The sequence below is a fragment of the Coregonus clupeaformis genome, chromosome 16 (genome assembly GCF_020615455.1).
Source record: "Coregonus clupeaformis isolate EN_2021a chromosome 16, ASM2061545v1, whole genome shotgun sequence".
Taxonomy (NCBI): Eukaryota; Metazoa; Chordata; class Actinopteri; order Salmoniformes; family Salmonidae; genus Coregonus; species Coregonus clupeaformis.
In genome coordinates, this window is record NC_059207.1 from 32,495,693 (window position 1) to 32,517,233 (window position 21,541).

Sequence of the window (21,541 nt, forward strand, 5' to 3'; positions counted from 1 at the left end):
ATAGAGCATGGCGTTTGCAACGCCAGGGTTGTGGGTTCGATTCCCACGGGGGGCCAGTATAAAAAATATATATGTATTCACTAACTGTAAGTCGCTCTGGATAAGAGCGTCTGCTAAATGACTAAAATGTAATGTAAATGTCTATAGGCTTCTGTAGGGCCAAACCTGCCGAGTTGATGTATGCGCTTTAGAATGTTTTAATTATATGGCCAGGCTTTTCTCCTTTTTATTTTACAATTTGTATCATGTTCAATATTAGCCACTATCGGGAGCCACCGTCAGTAATACCCACATACATTTATTACTGTCACTTTAGTCTTAGTTTCCTTCTATTTGTAGCCTACATTTTGCATCATTCCATTCCATTCTGTTTATCTTTCTTTCCTCTGTCACGTCCGTGTAGTTGTTCCTGAGGGTCGCTAGCATTAGTGGATCCTATTAGGCTAACGTTGTGCAATAATTTGTGACATGTAGCCTATTTGAATCATTATGGAACTCAGATCACAAGTAGCAGGTTAAACCTGGAGCCTGGACGCACGGTTCACGACGACTGGACCGTTGTCATACAGTTCCATGATTAGTGAGAATTAGGGTAGATTAATAGGACTATTGTTAAACCACTATTGTACACTTGAACTTGAATATGACCAGTGGTGGGACCAAGTCACTATTATTCGAGTCACAAGCAAGTCTTAAGTCACAAGGTCCAAGTCTCAAGTCGTGTCCCAAGTAGAATGGGTCGAGTCTCGAGTTAAGTCCAAGTTGTGCATTCTAAGAGCAAGAAAGTCGAGTCAAGTCAAGTAAAAACCAAATCTATACATGCAATGACTTGTTCAACTACAAATCTTTGTCTATTTATTGAGGCTACCATACAGCCCTTTTCATTATTTGGTCTACAACACATTTTGATTATGTCATTGTAAAAAAGGGACTTTGTAGCAGTCGTAAGGGCATGAAATCAGCAGAAGGCAAGACAGGTTGACGTGCTCAGAGTGTAGATTTATTTACAGGTCCTGGTGATTTAATGGTGAAAGTGCCATATCATACAAAATGTACAAATATATTTACTAAATATACATGGGGAAAAAGCCCAAAAGAAATAGCCTCTATATCAGGCGTAACCTGTTCTATCTGAACGGACATAGGTAGAGGGCAAGACTGCAAAGCCTCCAGTTGGGAAACCAAATAGATATTTCCTCACCATTCATAAATGGAACAATACTTTTCTCTATTCAACATACTGACTCCAAATTGTAGCGCACAGGTCACGTAGCCTATTTATATATGCACTGAGGCACGCGGTGTCCTATAACGCACAACCAGAATGACAGAGACATAGAGAATTATGAAGGAAACCATACATTTAATTAAATAAACAGAACTTCTACATGAGTCTTGCGAACGTTCATTTGCACAATAAACATCGCACCCACTCAGAGAGTAAGAAATGGTAAATAAAAATGTATCTATCAAACATGAAACAGAAATGTCGAAGTGTTGCAATAAACGGTATGGGGATGGAATGATGAAACGCTAGCAATTCATGTAGGATTAGATGGAATATCGATTTACCACATATGCATTTAAACGTGTGAAAGCAACATCAAACATTTCAACAAGAGAACAAAGTGCTCTCCACTGGAGGGAGTTTGGAGAGCGCACCCGCCTATGGTGCTTCTTCGCCACAGTAATAATACATTTTAACAACAAATTCCAAATGCAAGCTTCATAAGTAAATTAGCAATTTCAAGCAATTTTGACATACTAAAAGACCGGTAGGCATATGCTAGTAATTGTTGCTTGATGCCCCATTTCTGGTGAGCTTGCAAACTAGGATAAACAGTTAATATTCTTGATCACCAATTTTTGAAGCTGCATATTTATTTATTATGGCAATCCTCTCTCCCTACAATTTGACGTTTGCGCTGCACCCGATCCTATAGCTGTACAGCAAATCAGCAATCTGTTCACTAGCTCACCCGACCTGTGTTGATTGACAGTTTTTTGGTCCAATCATAGGTCAAGTGTGCGTTTCACTAGCCAATCTATTCACGTGAGATGCTGTGGTTACTGTCTCTGGCTGCGTGGAGAGTAATCCACTGAGACTCTGCCACAATATGAGGGAAAAAACGTTACAAAACATGGCCATATAATTTCAAGTCATCAGTCTCAAGTCAAAGTCGAGTCCCGAGTCTTGAGGCTCCAAGTCAAGTCATCAAATGTGTCGGACTTGAGTCCAAGTCATGTGACTAGAGTCCATAACTCTGAATATGACAACTTTCAGGATTAATCAAACCACTGTATTTTTTATTCATCAATATATTTTGTGTGTAAAGGCTCTCCAAACATGTTTTTTTTTATGATTCATACATACCTTCCTAACCCTAAAATGTGCCTAAATAATCTACAAGATCAGAGGATTTTTAAATCCACCAGTTGGTGCTGAAACGGAGATTAATATGCATATATTTAGATGGCTTTCATTGATCCCTATATTTTGAACCTGTTCTCTGAACCCGTTATCTCGATTCTAGTGAGTCTGTCGCCAGAATTTTAATTAAAGGTGCACCGTATTTAAAGGGATGGCTTAAGATAAATTTACTGAAAACCCTATTGAATGAAAACTCCACGTTAAAATCTGTTGGCTAGCAAGTGGGAGGGTTTTCAGCGGTTGAATTAAATATATTAAGGGCGCACAAGGGAACCACGCCTGCAAAGGCCGTTATGCACCTGCATAAGGTAAGTATGATTACCAACCAGTGAGAAGTCCGTAGGAAAGGCGTGCGTAGGAAAGGTGTCGATTTCCTAAGTCTGAATCGGGCCCTTATAGTGTACTAAATTTAGTATTTGGTCCCATATTTCTAGCAGGCAATGATTACATCAAGCATGTGACTCTACAAACTTGTTGGATGCATTTGCAGTTTGTTTTGGTTGTGTTTCAGATTATGTTGTGCTCAATAGAAATTAATGGTAAATAATGTATTGTGTCATTTTGGAGTCACTTATATTGTAAATAAGAATAGAATATGTTTCTAAACACTTCTACATAATGTGGATTGGATGCTACCATGATTACGGATAATCCTGAATGAATTGTGAATAATAATGAGTGAAAAAGTTACAGATGCACAAAGATCATACCCCCAAAACATGCTAACATCTCATCATTACCAATAACAGGAGAGATTAGCATTTTTGGGGGGGTATGATATTTATGCCTCTGTAACTTTCTCACTCATCATTATTCACGATTCATTCATGATTATCCATAATTATGGTAGCATCCACAGTAATGTAGAAGTGTAGAGTCACAAATCAATGTAGTCATTGCGTGCTAGGAATATGGGACCAAATGCTGGCGTATAGAGCTTTAAATGTTTTAGCTTCACTGTCCAAATAAATACATAGGAATGTACATATTAGAGTGTTGCTGTAGCTTTAAGAGAATATACACTATATTATGAGCAGTTATATGTTAGCTATCTAGCTAGATGTCTTTCCTCCTGAGGACTACACATGGGCCTGAATAGACAGGCTCTGACTGACAGCAACTACTTTTCATTCCACACACGTTCTACAGGGAGAGAGAGCGGAATGATTTGATAATAGAAAATCTGTCATGATGTTTGCATGCATCTACATTGAGAGAGCAGGAGCAAGAGTGACAGTGAGAGCAGAAGAGAGGGAGTGCTTACAGCAAACAACACACAAGAATACAGCACAAAAAAGTATAAACTGAATTATAAACTGTGTGGTTCGAGCCCTGAATTCTGATTGGCTGACAGCCATGGTATATCAGACCGTATACCACGGTTATGACAAAACATTTATTTTTACTGTTCTAATTACGTTGGTAACCAGTTTATAATAGCAATAAGGCACCTCAGTGGTTGTGGTATTTAAGTGATAATGCCCTCGAAGCCGGTGTTTGGAGGATATATTAGCACCGTGCCAATATATCCTCCAAACACCGGCTTCGAGGGCATTATACAACCGGGTTACCAACATATTCAAATAATGATTGACATATTTTTATTAAAAACGTTATTGTTATGAATTTATTCATACTATTTCATCCTTCCACAAGATATAGTCCCGACACAAATCTAGGGTTGCTACCCAAGCCAGCTGGTCGTTCGTCCTATCGGTTCGGTTGCCAGACGCGACCCAGTTTTCCAGTCTTTTTGTTCTGTATCTATGGACGTGACCCAGTCGTTCGTTCTAAATGTTCCATTGCCATACTGGCTGGCAACGTTATTTTCCTTTGCTTGTTAACTAGCTAACTACGGCTAACTTACAGTCACATCAAAAAGTGCAGCCAGAATAACAACAAAGTAGCTGCCTTTGCATGTGTTTAAGCTGTTTTCTAGTGACATTTATTTGGATACATCCATAACAATCAGCTAATGAGGCGCGATTTCGCTTGGCATAAAAAATGTGCCCACTTGTCAGGACACTGTTGTTCAGAGGAGCTAGCCAACAACACAGCTAACACAATCACTTCAAACTGAAGCTGGAAAGACTGCAAACTAGCTGCACTTCGTTTCGTTTGAACTTTTTTTCAATTGACATTTCTTTGTATATATCCATAAAAATGATGCCAGCTGATTTATGATTTCGACTGGCTGAGAAACGCTGCCTGTCTGTCTCGTCCCAACTCCCAACACGTTGAAACAATGTTGCAAATTTCGGAGAGACAGACAGCAAGGTTTATACAAATCTCCGCTGTTGAAAACTAAATGTTCGTCTAAAAGAAATGTGAGATAATGTCTAGATGCTTTTGATAGTGGAGATCAAGTTTATAAATTGCTTGGCTGGGCTGATGAGACAGTGGATTGCGCAGTCAGATGGAACAGAGTAAATAGGCATTTTAACGTCATAGATTTAGCAGGTGGTAACTTGTGGAATAGACACCGGCTGGAATGCGGTTTTAACCAATCAGCATTCAGGATTAGACCCACCCGTTGTATATATGGCCACTTTTCCTCATGGTCATTTCAACCATATAACTTGCTTTTATTTTTTTGTCATACCCATGGTATACAGTCTGATATACTACAACTTTCAGCCAATCAGCATTCAGGGTATAAAATCACCCAGTTTATAATTAAGCTATAAAGCCCAAGGGGGTGTGGTATATGGCCAATATATTCCAATATACCACGGCTAAGGGCTGTTCTTGGGTACGACGCAACGCGGAGTGCCTGGATACAGCCCTTAGTCATGGTATATTGGAATATATTGGCCATATACCACACCCCCTTGGGCTTTATAGCTTAATTATAAACTGGGTGATTTTATACCCTGAATGCTGATTGGCTGAAAGTTGTAGTATATCAGACTGTATACCATGGGTATGACAAAAAAATAAAAGCAAGTTATATGGTTGAAATGACCATGAGGAAAAGTAGAAAATGAAAGCAAACTGAATTAAATAAGCCATTCTGAGGTTATATCTTGACTTCAGTCTCATGTGCTTTAGCCTATCACAGATCTCTTGGAAGTTGAATTGTGTGCAACAACCATTGGTCCTAATGTTCTAAATTAAGTGACTGACTGAAGAGATGTAAATGTATAAAATGATTTCTTCAGGAATCCAATCAACCAGTGACTGAATGAGGCCAGTCGCTTGTGTGGCCTAATTCTGCTCCTATTTCAAGGGTATTGTGAGAGAAAAATTGAAGGTTGGTTTAATTTGGTGTTTCAGTCTCAGATCTTCTCTCAGAGCATGTTTGTGTATGTGTCCGGTAGATAACAACAGAGAGAGGGCATCTGTGTGTTTAACAACATGATTATAAATCATTACCAGTATTTGGGTGTAGTGGCTATTTCAATCAAGAGTTAGACCATGTTAATTAGTGTAAATGTGTACAAACACTGATGCATGAAGGAACATCAGTGTAGTTGCACAAAGGATTTTTCCACTAGACATAACAATGCCCTAGGAGGTTTTTATTATACAATCACTATCCCATATGGGCTCGGTGGTCAGATTCCTGTATCTGAACCCCAACCTCTCTTTCCACTTCCTGAAGCTGTGTAACTCAATCAGAGGCAAAAAGTAACATGAAACAGAAGCAGAGTAGGGATAGATACCATGATTTCATACAGTGGCATATGGGTTATACAATGATAGCCTATAGTGGTATGCCTATTGCAAACGGATTATACATAGGAGAAATTGATGGGACATAAAATTCATATTAGCATAATATGATTTGTACCACTTTTCTGAGTAAGACAACTGAAACTGATAATGTGAAGAAGAACACTGTCAATGTTTGTTTACATTATTTCCATGTTACCATCAAGTGTGTGAGATTTCTTTTTTTACTGTACAGCTTGTAGTGATCATGTTTATGTTATGTAACAACTCTGGATGTTACAGTGAGTCAGAGGACACCAGATTAAATACATGAAATCATCAGAAATAATATAATACGAACAAATATGAAAAAGTACGCACTCACTACTGTAAGTCACTCTGGATAACAGCGTCTGTTAAATTACTAAAATGTAAATGTTTAGGATTGTATTCAGTGTTGTGCTCAGCAGGTCGCCTACATTGGCAGAAGCATGCAATGACGTGTCTTTACTATAACACAGTTACAGAACTAAATTACCTGTTCAGTCAATATTACAGATGAAAGAATGACAGGCGACGAGATAACCCCTCCGAATGAATGCTTGGTTAGTTAGAGTATAGCTTGATGCTTATTCGGCGCAACCTCTCCTGAGGATGAATAGGTCTGAGCTATTACTGTATTTACGCCTTGTCAGAGGATGAGGTTTAAATAGCCTTCCCCGTTACAATACTGTTATAATATCAGACCTGCCTGACTTTCTTCAAATGAAACCATCCGCATCACAGCCCGTTCCACACTGGCGATAGAGAGCAGGTGAGCTACCAAGTGAACTTTTGCAAGGTTCCAAATCCACGCTCACGAGAGAAACATAGGCTACATTTCATAAACAAACCAGGCGTACGTCCATATTCACCCGTTGCGCTTATCAGTTTATAGTCTGAACGATAGAACAACCGTTACACGCCGAATGCAAATACTGCGTCGATTAAACCGTTAGGGCTTGGACTGTTTGGTAGCCTATGCCCTTTAAATTGTGAATGTGAACACTCTTTCGGCCGGTTCCGTACGCGAACGTCCACTACGCGTTGCTCTGTTGATGATGAGTAGTTACTCAGACAGCCTACAGTAGAGATTGTGGAGCATTACCGCCGCACAGCGGTTATATTTGTGAACTGTCTCTTTACAGAAATGGAACCGTGAAGGTTGCTCAATGCCGTGCAATTTGACGAGGTGGAACGGGCGTCTTTGCGCATCTTTACAATCTTTCATTAAAATTAACAATATAAAAATGTGCCTTGATACCTCTTATTTACCATTTATTACAATCAGTCCTATCCATGTCCTAGGGCTAGTCTATACCCCGCTCTGGGGTCTGTATACCTAGGCTACAGGCCGCCCACTATCCTACACTTGCAGCCATTCAACGACTCCAGGCGCGCGCGCGACGTATCCATATTTAAATGTCATGTTGTTACTATAGCAGGTTTTGTTAAGTCTCATGTGGCCTATTATGTAAAAGTGGCCCGAGTGTGGACTAATTGTGTTTCTAAGTATTTCTCAGTTACCAGAGGCAGTAGGCTACACTTAAGTTCCCACGAACTACACAATAAAGAATTACCTCGGGCCCGAGCTCCACCATCAAGCTCTTGATAATGAGGGAATAAAATGTATAATTTAAAACGAGAGCATTCTAATATTGCAGAATGTATTATCATTAAACATATGTCCCCCATCTATTAAAATTACAATAACATACAATTATAGTGGAGTAGGCCTAGGCCATAATGGTCACAATACAGAGATAATTTGCAATGCAACAATGAGACAGGCATTCATAATTGAAGATTATTAATTATTCATATTCATGAATAGGTTTACCCACTGTCTGTATGCATAAGCACTGTGTATTTCCTATGACAAATAGCTATGAATCTCTGTGCTGAAACAACACTAAATAGACTCCAGGTTAAGATAAACCTTTAAAAAAACAGAATCCTAACATCAGCATCACCACTAATGAAATTGTCACTTTTAATGAGCTATAACCCACACATAACTTTGTTCTGAAGCTGTGATTGACAGCAACATTAAGTTACCAAGGCAACATCCCAGGGTTCCTGTCCACCACATAAGGCGTATGACTTCCTGAATGACAGTGTAAAACCTCTGTAAAATTCATGACCTTCAAACTGTGAGTGAAATTCCCCCATTTATTGTTGTGGATGGGTCTGGCTCAGTTCCATCCCCAATATGGCCATGGGGCATAGCACCTGTATGCTTTATTGGTCTCACTTGTTTATCCACCAATTAGGTACTGTTTAAAGGTACAATCTGTAATTTCAACGGTACAATCTGTCATTTCAACAGTCTGACCCTGCCACTTTTGTTTGGTAAAATGAGTGTAGCCAGTGGCACCTAGTGGCCGCTATGAGATGAGTTGAGCAATTTGCATATATACCTAAAGCGTAATTCTTTGGGGGAGTGTTGATTCTTCCCCAGAGGACAGGGAAGCACATTCCCTGTTCACACCTTTTGGCTGTGTTTATGAAACTTTGTCGAACTTTGGGTAAGCTAACTTTGGTTTCTGGTTCTGTGAATGTTTTACCGCTTGCTAAAGTAATACGACAGCCATGTAAAACAATGATTTGTGTTTCAGTGATGTGATAAACACTGTCTGTGAGATGTGGTATTGACACCATTTTGTTGGTTGTGTATGGCCTACCAGCACTGCTTGTAACATTGTAATGTGAATTGAGTCTATTTGATAATGTTGTGTATTTAATAAAGTATAAAAGTTTGATATTGCTATTTCTAAATGAGCCAGGGTGTAATTATGTTTGTATTTTTCAGTGCTTTAGAGACGCATTTGCCCTGGCAAAAGAGCTGGTACCACTGCAAAAGATTTGGGGTTGCCTTATCAGGTGCACTAGTTTATTTTGATTTGTTATATGTTTGTTTTTGTTTTTGTCTTAAACTGTCACCACTATCCCAGTGGGCACAGACAATCAATTAAACATCTATTCCACATTGGTTCAACGTAATTTCATTGAAATTATGTGGAAACAACGTTGATTCAACCAGTGTGATGTATTTAAGTTTGTGCATGCACGCTAATTACCACAAGTATGTTATCCACAAAAGTATTGCATCAATGTGCTATCTTACATAGAGTTTACAATCAGTGTGCTATCTTATAAAGAGTGTTTAATCATAAGTGTGTTTATCTTAAAGAGTGTGCATAATACTTTATTTATCCCACCCTGCTCCCTGCTGCTAATGATTTGTGTGTTCTCCGGTATACAGTGCATTCGGAAAGTATTCAGACCCCTTGACTTTTTCCACATTTTGTTATGTTACAGCCTTATTCTAAAATTGATTAAATCATTTTTTCCCCTCATCGATCTAAACACAATACCCCATAATGACAAAGCAAAAACAGGTTTTTAGAAATGTTTGCAAATGTAATAAAAAAAAAAAACAGAAATACTTTATTTACATAGGTATTCAGACCCTTTGCTCTGAGACTCGTAATTGAGCTCAGGTGCATCCTGTTTCATTTGATCATTCTTGAGATGTTTCTACAACTTGATTGGAGTCCACCTGTGGTAAATTCAATTGATTGGACATGATTTGGAAAGGCACACACCTGTGTATATAAGGTCAGAGCAAAAACCAAGCCATGAGGATGAAGGAATTGGCCTTCGAGCTCCGAGACAAGATTGTGTCAGGCACAGATCTGGGGAAGGGTACCAAAACATTTCTGCAGCATTGAAGGTCCCCAAGAACACAGTGGCCTCCATCATTCTTAAATGGAAGAAGTTTCGAATTACCAATACTCTTCCTAGAGCTGGCTGCCCTGACAGAGCTCCAGAGTTCCTCTGTGGACATTGGAGAACCTTCCAGAAGGACAACCATCTCTGCAGCACTCCACCAATCAGGCCTTTATGGTAGAGTGGCCAGACGGAAGCCACTCTTCAGTAAAAGGCACATGACAGCCCGCTTGGAGTTTGCTAAAAGGCACCTAAAGGACTCTCAGACCATGAAAAACCAGATTCTCTGTTCTGATGAAACCAAGATTGAAGTCTTTGGCCTGAATGCCAAGTGTCACTCAAACCTGGCACCATCCTACGGTGAAGCATGGTGGTGGCAGCATCATGCTGTGGGGATGTTTTTCAGCGGCAGGGAATGGGAGACTAGTCAGGATCGAGGGAAAAATGGAGCAAAGTACAGAGAGATCCTTGATAAAAACCTGCTCCAGAGCACTCAGGACCTCAGACTGGGGCGAAGGTTCACCTTCTAACAGGAAAACGACCCTAAGCACACAACCAAGACAACGCAGGCGTGGCTTCGGGACAAGTCTCTGAATGCCTTTGAGTGGCCCAGCCAGAGCCCGGACTTGAACCCGATCGAACATCTCTGGAGAGACCTGAAAATAGCTGTGCAGCGACGCTCCCCATCCAACCTGACAGAGTTTGAGATGATCTGCAGAGAAGAATGGGAGAAACTCCCCCAAATACAGGTGTGCCAAGCTTGTAGCGTCATACCCAAGAAGACTTGAGGCTGTAATCACTGCCAAAGGTGCTTCAACAAAGTACTGAGTAAAGGGTCTGAATACTTATGTAAATCTAATATTTCACTTTTTTATTTGTTATAAAATAGCAAATATTTATAAAAACCTGTTTTTGCTTTGTCATTATGGGGTATTGTGTGTAGATTGATGAGGGGAAAAAAACTATTTAATCAATTTTAAAATAAGGCTGTAACATAACAAAATGTGGAAAAAGTTAAGGTGTCTGAATACTTTCCGAATGCACTTTAAATATGCTATGTAGAACTAACATGCCACTCCAACATGTAGAATAAGGAATCACGTCGGCTCCATTCATGGGATTTCTATCTGCAACGTTCGGGAACGTTTTGAAAACTGAATGTGGCCCAGGAATGCAATTGACGTGGCAAAGGGTCCGGACTTGACAGTAGTTGAACATCACCTTAGAGCAGCACATCTTGTTTTTCAAGAATACCTGCTGCAAGTGTCGTAGTAAATATATAATGTTATAGCTTGGTCTGACTAAAATCTTGTGCATGACCCATCTTGTGTTGGGCCTTTGTATTTAATACAATGCACAAGAGACTTCTATCTTGTCAGCCTTATCAGCAGGTGGCTATGGACAACACCCACGCCATAGGTCTCTCAGTTCTTCCAACTCACGAGTTCTTGCTCTGAGGACACACACACACACACCCACACACACACACACACACACATCATCACTGATAAACACACACACACACACACACACACACACACACACACCACTGATAAACACACACACACACACACACCACTGTTAAACACACACAAACACACACACACACAAAAACCCCTTCTCTTAGGCTGAACATCTGAAGACAGAGAACCCGACTCAGAGCCAATGCAACAGTGACACTAGCCTGGAGGTGACCTCGCCCAACTCATCAGGACCAATCAGAAGATCAGAACTACTAGAATCAACCTACTTTATTTTATTGTATAAAATGTCAGCACACAATGTTTAGGGGCTCTCGCTCAGATATCTCCCTACGAGATTGACGAACGGGTCCGTGCACGCTATTTACAGATATCTTTACCTCTGAATAAACTGCCTTATATTATACAATTATCCACCTTGTCCGAAAGTCTCTACTTGGTCTCCGTTCTCCAGTAAACTTGTGATCATCAACACAAGTACGAAGAGGTTTGCAGACTAGTTGGACGACCCGAATGAGCAAGACCGTCTGCTCTGCACGAATCTACTTGCCACGCAGGAATCAAAGGAAAATATGTGGTTGTTAATTTTTGCCAGATTACTTCACTGTGTGTCGGTTTATGATGTAGATCTGAAGAAACTGGATGGTCTCGTAGAAGCGTAGGTGGAGGTAGCAAATAGTATGCAATTGCGTTCATATATTCTATTCTATTATATGGTTATTGTAAACAAATGTAGGCTACTACAAAGTAGCCTAAGACGAGAATCAATACGAGCTAGGCTTTATATTGGTGGATATAATTATGGATCATGTTTGGTCACTGGATAAACGAATAGATCAATTCATTATAGTGTAGCCTGTTGTCATATGTGCGCATGCGTACGTGTTTGTGAGGAGGAAAATTAATGAATGGATGCTGTAAGTGAAACCATCCTCGTATCTGCGCCTATGGGTGCTTCTCTATGATATTAGCATTTGACCAAACATTTTAGGAAATAAGTGCAATACAGTGATATGACCTATGGGTAAAGACAGACTCTCAAGGGTGTAGCCCAAACGGATTACCTACTTCCTGTAATCATTGTGTTCAATATAATGACAAATTAATTATTTCAATGTGGCAGAAAGATGAGATCTACGGTTTAATTTACAGTGTGCTAACAATGTCTTTTTCAAATATATTTCTCCTCTTTGTGAGAGAGAACATACTATTATCCTCCAGGGTGCATCACACCTGCCTGGATCATTGGGCGAAAAATGTGTTGTCGCTTGAGTTGGCATTTACCTGTGTGATACCTACAGTTGAAGTCGGAAGTTTACATACACTTAGGTTGGAATCATTAAAACTTGTTTTTCAACCACTCCACAAATGTCTTGTTAACAAACTATAGTTTTGGCAAGTCGGTTAGGACATCTACTTTGTGCATGACACAAGTAATTTTTCCAACAATTGTTTACAGACAGATTATTTCACTTATAATTCACTGTATCACAATTCCAGTGGGTCAGAAGTTTACATACACTAAGTTGACTGTGCCTTTAAACAGCTTGGAAAATTCCAGAAAATGATGTCATGGCTTTAGAAGCTTCTGATAGGCTAATTTACATCATTTTAGTCAATTGGAGGTGTACCTGTGGATGTATTTCAAGGCCTACCTTCAAACTCAGTGCCTCTTTGCTTGACATCATGGGAAAATCAAAAGAAATCAGCCAAGACCTCAGACAATTTTTTGTAGACCTCCACAAGTCTGGTTCATCCTTGGGAGCAATTTCCAAATGCCTGAAGGTACCACGTTCATTTGTACAAACAATAGTATGGTCCTCTGTAGCTCAGCTGGTAGAGCACGGCGCTTGTAACGCCAAGGTAGTGGGTTCGATCCCCGGGACCACCCATACACAAAAATGTATGCACGCATGACTGTAAGTCGCTTTGGATAAAAGCGTCTGCTAAATGGCATATTATATTATATTATTATAAGTATAAACACCATGGGACCACGCAGCCGTCATACCGCTCAGGAAGGAGACGCGTTCTGTCTCCTAGAGATGAACGTACTTTGATGCGAAAAGTGCAAGTCAATCCAAGAACAACAGCAAAGGACCTTGTGAAGATGCTGGAGGAAACACGTACAAAAGTATCTATATCCACAGTAAAACGAGTCCTATATCGACATAACCTGAAAGGCCGCTCAGCAAGGAAGAAGCCACTGCTCCAAAACCGCCATAAAAAAGCCAGACTACGGTTTGCAACTGCACATGGGGACAAAGATTGTACTTTTTGGAGAAATGTCCTCTGGTCTGAAGAAACAAAAATAGAACTGTTTTGCCATAATGACCATTTGTTATGTTTGGAGAAAAAAGGGGGTCGCTTGCAAGCCGCAGAACACCATCCCAACCGTGAAGCACGGGGGTGGCAGCATCATGCTGTGGGGGTGCTTTGCTGCAGGAGGGACTGGTGCACTTCACAAAATTGATGGCATCATGAGGAAGGAAAATTATGTAGATATATTGAAGCAACATCTCAAGACATCAGTCAGGAAGTTAAAGCTTGGTTGCAAATGGGTCTTCCAAATGGACAATGACCCCAAGCATAATTCCGAAATTGTGGCAAAATGACTTAAGGACAACAAAGTCAAGGTATTGGAGTGGCCATGACAAAGCCCTGACCTCAATTCTATAGAAAATGTGTGCGAACAAGGAGGCCTACAAACCTGACTCAGTTACACCAGCTCTGTCAGGAGGAATGGGCCAAAATTCACCCAACTTATTGTGGGAAGCTTGTGGAAGGTTACCCAAAACGTTTGACCCAAGTTAAACCATTTAAAGGCAATGCTACCAAATACTAATTGAGTGTATGTAAACTTCTGATCCACTGGGAATGTGATGAAAGAAATAAAAGCTGATCCACTGGGAATGTGATGAAAGAAATAAAAGCTGAAATAAATCCTTCTCTCTACTATTATTCTGACATTTCACATTCTTAAAATAAAGTGGTAATCCTAACTGACCTAAGACAGGGAATTTTTACTAGGATTAAATGTCAGGAATTGTGAACACTAACCACTTTTCCATCCAACCATTTCATGCAGATGAATTACCTGACCTGACCAATGAAAAAAGTCACTACCGGGCTGATGGAAACATGAAATGCCGGTACAATTTTCTAAATGCCAACCGATAATTTGTTCGTTCGACATGGTGGGATCTTTTTGTGTCTGGAAAATTAATTATGCGAGAAATGGTGTTGGAAACACCTTTATGCGCAAATATTAATATAGTTAATAACCATCATATAGAAGTAAACTTGGAGTCACGCGATGATATGGTGTGTGGTCCTCCCACTACGACTCGGGAAACCATACAGTTTATTAGGTCAGGGTTTCCAAAACTTGGTCCTGGGGCCCCTCCTGGGTGCATTATTTGGTTTTTGCCCTAGCACTACACAGCTGATTCAAATAACCAACTCATCATCAAGCTTCGATTATTTGAATCAGCTGTGTAGGGCTAGCCTATCTTCACTGTATCTTCTAGCTGTTGGCTAGCGCGCAGGTGCCAAGACCAGAGTAGGCACATTTGTGACAAAACTATCTGTAGAGTTGAAAATGCGATGGAAACACATTAAACTTTAGATTTTTATTCGGTACATGAAAACGTAAGCGAAAAAGTACATTTTGTGTGCACTACGTCATCATGAACTGACTTTTATCCGCAACAAGTCTGTTTGTTGGAAACCACAGGCGGCTGGTGGCACCTTCATTGGAGAGGATGACTCATAGTAATGGCTGGAACGGTATAAATGGAATTCCATACACTCCATTCCAGCCATTAGTATGAGCTTTCCTCCCCTCAGCAGCCTCCTATGGAACACACCACTAGCTGGGTTTCCATCCAATTGTCGACAGATTTTCATGCAAATATTCAAAAATCTGCATAAAAACAATATGCGCATTTTCCCACCAGAGATGTTTCCATAATTTACTTGTTGGGGATAAAAGTCTGTGTGTGATGACGTAGTGCATATAAAACTGAAATTTGCGGTTAAATCCATGTACCGAATAAAAATAGACATTAAATGGGTTTCCATCGCATTTTCTCTACTGATGTTTTTTTCACAAAATAAAGTGTTATATAGCGTGTGCCCACTGTGGTATTGGCATGTGCGCTCTAGCCAACAGCTCGCAGATAAAGTGCATTCGGAAAGTATTCAGACACCTTTACTTTTTTCAAATTTTGTTACGTTGCAGCCTTATTCTAAAATGTATTAAATACTTTTTTCCCCTCATCAATCTACACAGTCAGTCAGTCACCTACTGCCCTGCTCCTGTCCTGGGGTGGATCTATAACCACTAGCCTGTTTTATGTCTGTTTCTCAGTCATGCAGAGGATGACAGCTGAACAGGCTGAGAGAGGTAAGCTCTTAAGTAGACCTATCCTAATCAACAGTCTTATCTGTATATGTAGGATATTGTAGATTGATATATTGCAAGTGTTGAAGTATTTGTAAAATGTATCGCGGTTTGCCCAAAAAAGCTGAGTTACACTAATCATCAACTCGAGGACATTCCTCTTTAGTATCTTTTTCATTTTGGTGCTTGTGATGGCAGACGTGCAGAGATGTGATAGCCAATGTGTGGTAGGTAGGTGCTCTCCCGTGATATGTAAGCCATGCACTGAATAAGGTCTGGATTCACTTGTTGACCATGTTTCTATCTGATTTAACCACCTTAGAATAAATAATGAACGGCCTTCTCACTGATTTATAAACTACACTACATGACCAAAAGTATGTGGACACCTGATCGTCGAACATCTCATTCCAAAATCATGGGCATTGATATGGAGTTGGTCCCCCCTTTGCTGCTATAACAGCCTCCACTCTTCTGGGAAGGCTTTCCACTAGATGTTGGAACATTGCTGTGGGGACTTGCTTCCATTCAGCCACAAGAGCATTAATGAGGTCGGGCACTGATGTTGGGCGATTAGGCCTGGCTCGCAGTCTGCGTTTCAATTAATCCCAAAGGTGTTCGGTGGGGTTGAGGTCAGGGCTCTGTGCAGGCCGTTCAAGTTCTTCCACACCGATCTCGATAAACAATTTCTGTATGGACCTCGCTTTGTGCATGGGGGCATTGTCATGCTGAAACAGGAAAGGGCCTTCCCAAACTGTTGCCACAAAGTTGGATGCACAGAATCGTCTAGAATGTCATTGTATGCTGTAGCATTAAGATTTCCCTTCAATGGAACTAAGGGGCCTAGCCGAACCATGAAAAATAGCCCCAGACCATTATTCCTCCTCCACCAAACTTTACAGTTGGCACTATGCATTTGGGTAGGTAGCATTTACCTGGCATCCGCCAAACCCAGATTCGTCCGTCCGACTGCCAGATGGTGAAGCGTGATTCATCACTCCAGAGAACGCGTTTCCACTGGTCCAGAGTCCAATGGCAGCGAGCTTTACACCACTCCAGCCAACACTTGTCATTGCACATGGTGATCTTAGGCTTGTGTGCGGCTGCTCAGCCATGGAAACCCATTTCATGAAGCTCCCGACGAACAGTTCTTGTGCTGACGTTTCTTCTAGAGGCAGTTTGGAACTCTGTAGTGAGTGTTGCAACCAAGGACAGATGATTGTTACGCACTTCAGCGCTCAGCGGTCCCGTTCTGTGAGCTTTGTGGCCTACCACTTCGCGGCTGAGCTGTTGTTGCTTCTAGAAGTTTTCACTTCACCATAACAGCACTTAAAGCTGACTGGGGCAGCTCTAGCAGGGCAAAAATTTGACAAACTGACTTGTTGGAAAGGTGGCATCCTATGACGGTGCCAAGTTGAAAGTCACTGAGCTCTTCAATAAGGCTATTCATTTACATTTACATTTAAGTCATTTAGCAGACGCTCTTATCCAGAGCGACTTACAAATTGGTGAATTCAACTTAGGATAGCCAGTGGGACAACCACCCTTATTTTGTATTTTTATTTTGTATTTTTAAATGGGGGGTGGGGGAGGGGGGTAGAAGGATTACTGTTATACTATTCCAGGTATTCCTTAAAGAGGTAGGGTTTCAAGTGTCTCCGGAAGGTGGTCAGTGACTCCGCTGTCCTGGCGTCGTGGGGGAGCTTGTTCCACCATTGGGGTGCCAGAGCAGCGAATAGCTTTGACTGGGCTGAGCGGGAACTTCCGTAGAAGTAGGGGAGCTAGCAGGCCAGAGGTGGATGAACGTAGTGCCCTCGTTTGGGTGTAGGGTCTGATCAGAGCCTGAAGGTAAGGAGGTGCCGTTCCCCTCACAGCTCCGTAGGCAAGCACCACGGTTTTGTAGTAGATGCAAGCTTCAACTGGAAGCCAGTGGAGTTTGTCTATGGAGATTGCATGGCTGTGTGATTAATTTTATACACCTGTCAGCAACAGGTGTGGCTGAAATAGCCGAATCCACTAATTTGAAGGGGTGTCCACATACTTCTGTATATATAGTGTATGTACGTTTAATGTAAAGTGCTGCCGTATGGAGTAACGAGAATAGTTACACAGCAGATACATTTACTACACATTTGCATTCACCATCTGACAAAGTAAATGAAAGCTATTTCTGCATACAGAAGCTTATATACATTCTGATAACCCTAAAGCAAGCCGTAAACTTACCCTGCAGATAGCTTTCTGTCCTGAAGCAGTCACACCTCCAGCATGCAAGCCTGTCCTGAAGTCATCTCATAACTGAAGTGCTTTAGGATCCCTGTCCTGTATGGAGCACAAAGTCCAAACCTCACATGAAACAATTTCCTACTACCTGAACAAAAATATAAACGGAACCATTTTCAACGATTTTACTGAGTTACAGTTCATATAAGGAAATCAGCCAATAAAATAAATTCATTAGGCCCTAATCTATGGATTTCACATGACTGGGAATACAGAAATGCATCTGTTGGTCAAAGATACCTTAAAAAAAAGGTAGGAGCGTGGATCAGAAAACCAATCAGTATCTGGTGTGACCATCATTTGCCCCATGCAGCATGACGCATCTCCTTCGCATAGAGTTGATCAGGCTGTTGATTGTGGCCTGTGGAATGTTGTCCCATTCCTCTTCAATGGCTGTGTGAAGTTGCTGGATATTGGTGGGAACTGGAACGCGCTGTCGTACTCGTCGATCTAGAGCATTCCAACCATGCTCAATGGGTGACATGTCTGGTCAGTATGCAGGCCATGGAAGAACTGGGACATTTTCAGCTTCCACGAATTGTGTGCGAGATGGGGCCGTGCATTATCATGCTGAAACATGAGGTGATGGCGGCGGGTGAATGGCACAACAATGGGCCTCAGGATCTTGTCACAGTATCTCTGTGCATTCAAATTGCCATCGATAAAATGCAATTGTGTTCATTGTCCATAGCTTATGCCTGCCCATACCATAACATTTTTTACATTTTAGTCATTTAGCAGACTCTCTTATCCAGAGCGACTTACAGTTAGTGAGTGCATACATTTTCATACATAACCCCACTGCCACTATGGGGCACTCTGTTCACAACATTGACATCAGCAAACCACTCGCCCACACGACGCCATACTGCCATCTGCCCGGTACAGTTGAAACCGGGATTCATCCGTGAAAAACACACTTCTCCAGCGTGCCAGTGGCCATCGAAGGGGAGCATTTGCCAACCGAAGTCAGTTATGACGCCGAACTGCAGTCAGGTCAAGACACTGGTGAAGATGACAAGCATGCAGATGAGCTTCCCTGAGACGGTTTCTGACAGTTTGTGCAGAAATTCTTCGGTTGTGCAAACCCACAGTTTCATCAGCTGTCCTGGTGGGTGGTCTCAGATGATCCCGCAGGTGAAGAAGCCAGATGTGGAGTTCCTGGGCTGGCGTGGTTACATGTGGTCTGCGGTTGTGAGGCCGGTTGGACGTACTGCCAAATTCTCTATAATGACGTTGGAGGCAGGTTATGGTAGAGAAATGAACATTCAATTATCTGCCAACAGCTCTGGTGGACATTCCTGCAGTCAGCATGCCAATTGCACGCTACCTCAAAACTTGAGACATCTGTGACAACTGCACATTTTAGAGTGGTCTTTTATTGTCCCCAACACAAGGTGCACCTGTGTAATGAACATGCTGTTTATAATTTGTTTCTCCCCAATTTCGATCTTGTCTCATCGCTGCAACTCTCGGGAGGTGAAGGTCGAGTCATATGTCCTCCAAAACATGACCCGCCAAACTTAACACCCACCCGCTTAACCCGGAAGCCAACCGCACCAATGTGTCAGAGGAAACACCAAGGTCAGCCTGCAGGCGCCCGGCGCGATGAGTTGCTAGAGCGCGATGAGCCAACTAAAGCCCCCCGGCCAAACCCTCCCCTAACCCGGACGACGCTGTGTCAGACGCCTTTCCACGAGCATTGCATTTCCCTGTTTGCGACCCTTGACCCATGCCACCCCAGCCATAACCTGGTAATGTAGCACATCCCTGGGGCCGAACCTGAGCTTGTCCTCCTCAACCACTACTACGAAGAGCTGGACGTAAGTGAGCTGCTGAAACACACTCTGAAGTTTTACTGTATCTTTATCACATCTCTGGTGTTAATTTTCTGTGCTGTTTGTAGGTTCTCACTAGTGAGCTATAATGGTTAAGAAAATATTTGTCATAGAGATGCATGCATGTAAAGGGTGGGCCTACTATTGCACAGAAATTGTATGACAAACCTATTTGTGCAATGCTACATCTTGTGAAAGAATAGGGTATAGAGCCTGTATGCCTGTCCTGTTCAGCGCATCGCCCTGTCCGACATGGCCCGCTCTGAGATCAACGAGCTGCTGGAGAAGTTGGGCTTCTACAAGAAGGCTCAGCCTGAGGATGAGGTCCCAGAGGAGTTCCGATTCTCCCCCGCCAAGGACAGATCCTTCAAAGGCACCCCCAAGTCCCAGTCCTCCCCCTCCTCAGCCCCCACAGACAACGCTTCCTTTGAGTCCGACGCAGAGGCCAAACACTCTGACCTATAACCCTCACAGCAATAAAGAGGAGTCTGCGATCTGTGTGGACCTGGACAGACAGGGCTACTCTCCCCCAGGTCTGGTCAGAATGACAAGCAGGTCCTGGATCAGCACTTGGGGGAACAGTCTCTGTAGCATCAGCAAAGGTTTCAAAGGTCACACAAAAATTGCACATAAAACAATTTCTGCTGTTTGACCATTTATTTCCGGTGATGCGTATGATTTACCACTTAGTGTCAAGTGAGGGGTCTCTCCTTTGCTGATCTCTCTCGTGTGTCTAATGACTTCCTGTCCGCTGTGGAACTGAATGACGCCTCTGGCTGTAAAATCTCCTGATTGGCTTGGGGCTGATGTAACGTGTCCTGGTGGGTGGGGCTTAGGCACAAGGGGATTCAAGTGAAGGGGCTGACAAATGGTTGTAAAACAAAAACATGTAACACTTTCAATAATTTTGAAATTTTGTAGACTATCCATGTGCCATTTGTAGACTATCCACCCGAAAAACTAATTCCCATTGCTAACACATACACAATTATTTTTATTTTTTTTGTAAAATACCATTTAAAGACAAATCAACAACAAATACTTTGTCTTAAATTGGTTTTAATTGTTAATTTACATTTAATTGTGGAGTACAGATCAAATCAAATGTATTTATAAAGCCCTTTTTACATCAGCAGATGTCACAAAGTGCTTATACAGAAACCCAGCCTAAAACTCCAAACAGCAAGCAATGCAGATGTAGAAGCACCGTGGCTAGGAAAAACTCCCTAGAAAGCCAGGAACCTAGGAAGAAACCTAGAGAGGAACCAGGCTCTGAGGGGTGGCCAGTCCTATTCTACAGAAACAAGGAATTATGACGTGTCCAAGCATGTATGTACAGTACAGGATTCACTAGTTTGTGGAAGCTCTCTAGTTGCCAAATTGGCAGGAGCGGAATATTGAAAAATAGTAACTTTCTCAAGTCTCAATTACAGATGTACAGATAATGAAGCAGATAATTTCATCAGAACCAGTTCTAAATCCAACTGAAAAGTCTTAAAATTCTTGATAAAGAAACCATAATATATAATGGAATACATTTCTTTTTTTTCTTCACTTAAGTTCAGAAAATATACATTGGAAATAAAGTACATTTAGCCTTTATCAGTAATACTCTCCTGTTCATCAGTCATAGAATCAACTGAGCTGAAAGCCAGCCTTCATTGGGCCAAAGGATGTA

At 41.6% G+C, this 21,541-nt stretch overlaps 1 protein-coding gene and 1 pseudogene across 1 annotated transcript in view; one reads left to right on the forward strand and one right to left on the reverse strand.

The window, feature by feature from the left end:
- The window catches only part of LOC121584878 (phosphatidylinositol 4,5-bisphosphate 5-phosphatase A-like), a 43,054-nt gene extending 35,883 nt beyond the window's left edge, over window positions 1-7,171 (reverse strand). The window contains exon 1 of the mRNA XM_041901072.2: window positions 6,624-7,171. The gene's annotated coding sequence lies outside the window, so the exon portion shown is untranslated. The remainder of the gene's footprint in view (window positions 1-6,623) is intronic.
- Window positions 7,172-14,254: 7,083 nt separating this feature from the next.
- LOC121583977 lies at window positions 14,255-20,328 on the forward strand (annotated as a pseudogene).
- Window positions 20,329-21,541: the final 1,213 nt, after the last annotated feature.